The following is a 6,000-nucleotide window of genomic DNA, read 5'->3' on the forward strand; positions in this document are numbered from 1 at the left end:
TCTTATCCGTTGAATCCGTCCACATCCGAGTTATCAGCGAAAGTGACCTGTCACAGGAATACCGTCTTCCAGGGGTTACCACACAACATACCCAGGCAAGGGTTAACACAATATATTCCAAAACCCACTCCTATGGATTATACGAAGTGACAGCCACACACATTCGTTGTGGTTCCGTGTACCGATGATCAACCCACTCTTGTGGGCACAGGAGAGTTCCAAGCCTCAGCTGTGACTAACTGAAGCGATCAGCTTTTCCAGTCTCTCTCTCTCTCTCTCTTTAGACTGGCCGACTGCCTGTCTGCAGATCGCTCTCTCTCTCTTATGGTTCAGTCCACAGTCAGCGCTGTCAGCCTGTGACTGACGTCATAGTCCCGCCTCCTCACGCCGGCGCTCTTAAAGAAACAGTCACAGTACGACCGCAGCCTCGTAACAGCCGCAACACCACTCCCGACTTTTGAACTCAATGCTTCAACTAATAAAGACAACCGTGCCATTTGCCTTCTTAACCACCCGATCAATCTGTGCAGTCTCTTTCAGGGAGCGAAGAACTTGGAGTCTAAGATCCCTCTGATCATCGACACTGTTCAGGGTTTTTCATTTAACAGTGTACTGTCTCATACATTCGACCTACCGAGCTGCCAAGATGATCATCACTAATCAAATCTCACTGAGATTTCTCAGGTCCTGTTGAATTTATTGCCAAGTGCACAAGTACGGGAAGGTACAGGTACAGAGAAACACTGACTTGTAGCAGCATCACAGGCAAGTACATTCAGCTAACACACAGAACAGCAATTATACGATTCTCTCTCAGTAACAATCTGTAAATATGTTTTGGTCATTAACAATATATAAAATACATTGTGTCATGATCAATATTAAAATGTACATTTTGTGTCAATAACAGACTTGGAAATGATGATTTTGGTCCCTGTCTCCATTCCTCCTGTAATCCACAACCAGCTCCTTTGTTTTTGTCACAATGAGGGAGATGTTGTTTTATTGACCCCACTGTGTCGGGGTGATGACTTCTTCTCTGTAGGCTGCCTCGTTATTATTTGAGATTAGGCCAGTCAGTGTAGTGTCGTCAGCAAATTTAATTAGCAGATTGGAGCTGTGGGTGGCGACACGTCATGGAATACAGAGAGTAAAGGAGGGGTCTAAACAGACAACCCTGTGGGGTATGTGTGCTGAGGGTCAGAGAGACAGAGGTGAGGGAACCCACTCTTACCACCTGCCGCGGATCTGACAGGAAGTCCAGGATCCAGCTACACAAGGCAGGGTGAAGGCCGAGGTCTCTGAGCTTCTTGTCGATACTTCACGCCTTCGTATGGCTACTGCTCTGCCCATGACTGCAAGGAACTGCAGAGAACTTTGGAGAGCAGAGAACATCAGAGAAACAAGCCTCCACTCCATGGACTCTTCCTACAATTCCCCTGCCTCGGAAAAGCAGGCCATGTACTCAAAGATCCTCACAACCTGGACATTCTTCCTGCAAACCCGCTCCCCCATCGGGGAAGAGATACAAAAGCCTTAAAGCGCGAACCATCCGGCTCAAGGACGGTTTCCTGTCTGTGGTTATAAGTCAAATGAATGATAAAATGGACTCGGCCTCACAGTGTAACTCGACGTGACCCTGCACCATATGTCTAGTGATTGTTTTGCCAGTTTCATTTTCCATTTTTAGAATTTTTTTATTGACACATAATCTTCTACAGCTATAAAATGATACAAAGTGTCAATAGATTAATATGTATTCAATTAATAAAGCTAAAAGAACTGATCGTAAAATATAAAAATGGAAAATATATATATCGAAAAATAAGGGGAAAAAGTACCCCATCTCCCTCGGAAAAAAGCCCAGTAACCACAAAAAAAGGGGAAAAATCCATTAGGAATGAACCCTCCGGAGCAATACGTTTGACCATCATCTAAATTTTTAAAAAAAAAGAATCATCAACCGTCATTTCATATTTATAAAAAAATAAAATTGGACGGAAATCATATAGCATAATTCAAATTAAATGATAATATTTGGCTAAAGAACCCATCTTCTCTCAAAATCGAAACGAGTATCAAAAGCTCTACTATTTTTTCCAAACTACGACATAACATTCCTTGAGAAAACCATTCAATTAATGTAGGGGAAGAAATATCTTTCCATTTTAATAAAATAGCCCTTCTTGTCAGTAGTGTAACAAATGCAATTACATGTTGATCTGAAGATGAAATACCCTGAATATGATGTGGAGCTATTCCAAATAGAACAGTCAATCTATTAGGTTGTAAATTAATTTTCAGAGCTTTAGAACTTGTAGAAAATAAAGATTGTCAAAATAATTTTAATGAAGAATATGACCAGAACATATGTGACAAAGTAGCTACTTCAGTTTCACATTATCACAGCATTTGTCTGTAGTAGGAAATATTTTAGATAGTCTCTCCTTTGCAAAATAATAACGGTGAACAGTTTTAAATTGAAAAAACAATGGTTGGCACATACAGAAGAAGAATTTACGTTTTTCAAAACTCGAAGCTAATCTTCATTAACAAGGGTCATATTAAGTTCTCTCTCCCAATCTTGTTTAATCTTTAGTGATAGGTTCCCTTTTGTAACAAAAATAAATTATAAATTCTGCTAACGTAACCTTTCACTAAGGGATTCAATTTCAAAATGGTATCCAACAAATCAGATTCTTGTAAATATGGAAACTTAGGTAAACATTGTTGTAAAAAATGTTTCACCTGAACATATTGCAAAAAATGTGTACGAGCGAGAGGAAATTTGTTAATTAACTCTTCAAAGGTCATCAATCGACCATTACAAAATAAATCTGTAAAAGAATGGATCCCTTTATTTTTCCATAGGGGAAAAATGGGGTCAGTTCTTGAAGGTTTAAATGGAAAGTTTCGATATAAAAACTATACAACGTAAATTGTTTAAAATTTTAAAAATAATTACGAAACTGAACCCAAATCCGTAGGGATAGTTTAATAACCGGGTAAAGATTTAAATTTAGAATTTTAGAGAGCTGTAAAGGTAATTGAGCTCCTAAAACTAAAGTTAAATAAAATTGTTTAACAGCTTTTAATTCCAAATCAACCCATAATGATTTTTGGTTCTTATCAAGCCAATATAACCAAATATATAATTGTCTAAGATTCACAGCCCAATAATACAGTCTTAAATTAGGAAGTTCAAGTCCACCATCTTTTTTTAGAATTTTGTAAATGATACTTATTAATTCTTGGTCTCTTACTGTTCCAAATAAAGGAAGAAATAAGAGAGTCAATTTGATCGAAATTTGTTTTAGTTAAAAAGATAGGTATATTTTGGAAAATATATAAAAATCTAGGTAAAATCATTTTCACAGCATGAGTACGACCTATTAAAGAAAAAGTAAGTGGATTCCATCTAGAAAATTGTTGTTTCATGGAGTCCATTAAAGGAACTATATTCGCTTTATAAAGATCTTTATTTTTTTAGTAATAATAATACCTAAATATCTAAATATATTAACTATTCTAAAAGGAATATCATTGTATATACTAACAGAGACATTTAATGGAAACAATTCACTGTTATTCAAGTTAAGTTTATATCCTGAAAATTTACCGAAATCTTTAAGTGTTTCCAAAAGAGAAGGAATTGATTCCTCAAGATTTGAAATAAAAACCAAAAGATAATCTGCTTAAAGAGAAATCTTATGTATGGTTCCATTCATAGAGATGCCATGAATATTTTTTAGCTGCACTTAGTGTTATAGCAAAAGTCTCCAATACAAGATTAAATAATAAATGGCTTAATGGACATCCCTGTCTAATTCCATGAGAAAGTGAGGAAAAAAGACCTGCAGTTATTAGTAATGACAAGCTCAAGGACGGCTTCCTGTCTGTGTTTATAAGCCAAATGAATGATAAAATGGACTCGGCCTCACAATGTAACTCGACGTGACCCTGCACCATATGTCTATCTGCACTGCACTTTCTCTGCAGCCATAATACTTTGTCACAGTTATTGTTCTGTCGTATATCAGCTCAATGGACTGTTGCAATGTATCGATCTGTGTGGATGGTACGTCAGGCAAGATTTTCATTGGAAGTTCAGTACGTGATGATAGTAAACAAATTCCCCATTTTAATTGTGCGGAAATATTAGACAGACTGAGCTTCTGCTCTGGAGCCACAGAAGGAAACTGAACTGTTGTCATTTCTGAAATGAACTGAAATGTTGTCCAGCCTCTCGTTATAGCTCGTTCTCTCTAATCCAGGCAGTATCCTGGGAAACCTCTTCTGCGCCCGGTCCAAAGCCCCGGCATCCTTCCGAGAATGGGGGCGACCAGAACTGTATGAAACACTCCAGATGTAGTCTAACTCGTTTTATAAAACTGTGTTACGAACTGAAGCGTTTTAGAAACGGACCAGCAGCAATAGAGTTCACACTGGAGTCTGGTTTTGATGGTAAAAACACTCTGTTTATTAGTATCTACTTATAATATAGTAACTTAACGAAATAAAGTTAACAGTATTAAGTGTATATATGTGTAAATGTAACTCCCAGACTATCGAGCCTGAGGGATCAAAGTTTAGAGTCTTGAGATGGTAAAGTAGGAAAGTTCAGAAATCCACGGAATAAATGACGGGAGAGAGATATTTGTAATCCAGGGTGAAACGTAGAGAAAAGGCCGTTACTTCAAAATAACCGTCGACGAAGTTCTTATCCGTCGAATCCGTCCACAGACGAGTTCTCAGCGAAAGTGACCTGTCACAGGAATACCGTCTTACATGGTTACCACACATCATACCCAGGCAAGGGTTAATACAAGATATTCCAAATTCCACTCCTATGGATTGTACGAAGTGACAGCCACACACGTTCGTTGTGGTTCTGTGTACCGATGATCAACCCACTCTTGTGGGCACAGGAGAGTTCCAAGCCTCAGCTGCGACTAACTGAAGCTATCAGCTTTTCCAGTCTCTCTCTCTCTGTTTAGACTGGCCGACTGCCTGTCTGCAGATCGCTCTCTCTCTCTCATGGTTCAGTCCACAGTCAGCGCTGTCAGCCTGTGACTGACGTCATAGCCCCGCCTCCTCACGCCGGCGCTCTTAAAGAAACAGTCACAGTACGACCGCAGGCTCGTAACAGCTGCAACACAACTTCCCGACTTTTGAACTCAATGCTTCAACCAATAAAGACAAGCATGCCATTTGCCTTCTTAACCACCCAATCAATCTGTGCAGTCTTTCTCAGGGAGCGATGAACTTGGACTCTAAGATCCCTCTGATCATCAACACTGTTCAGGGTTTTGCATTTAACAGTGTACTGTCTCATACATTCGACCAACCGAGCTGCCAAGATGATCATCACTAATCAGATCTCACTGTGATTTCTCAGGTCCTGTTCAATTTATTGCCAAGTGCACAAGTACGGGAAGGTAGAGGTACAGAGAAACACTGACTTGTGGCAGCATCACAGGCAAATACAGTCAGATAACACACGGAACACAAATTGTACGATTCTCTGTCAGTAACAATCTGCAAATATGTTTTATGTCATTAACAGTATATAAAATACATTGTGTCATGATCAATATTGTGTCATGATGCCTCGTTATTATTTGGGATCCGGCGGATCAATGTAGTGTGGTCAGCAAATTTAATTAGCAGATTGGAACCCGCCACTGCAGCCCCACAGTTCACTATGTACTGATTGCAAAGCTACGAAATTGCATGTGAATAGCCTAACCTCCCCCAACTCCACTCTTTCTGCGTCACCAGCTGACTGGGACATCTCACATCTCGCTGCTTCCGCCAGGACATTAAATTGTGAACAACTGTGGTCAGGGACTGATCTCTGGGGTACTCCAAACGCTACCTCCTTCCAGTCTGAAAACGACCCACTCATCCAGACTCACACTGCCGGCAGTTTATCGATCTCCAACGAAAAAGCCTAATCACCTACTCCTGAGGGTCAATACCATTGCTGACTCTGAGTTT

This window comes from Hemitrygon akajei, unplaced genomic scaffold, assembly GCF_048418815.1.
Source record: "Hemitrygon akajei unplaced genomic scaffold, sHemAka1.3 Scf000060, whole genome shotgun sequence".
NCBI lineage: Eukaryota > Metazoa > Chordata > Chondrichthyes > Myliobatiformes > Dasyatidae > Hemitrygon > Hemitrygon akajei.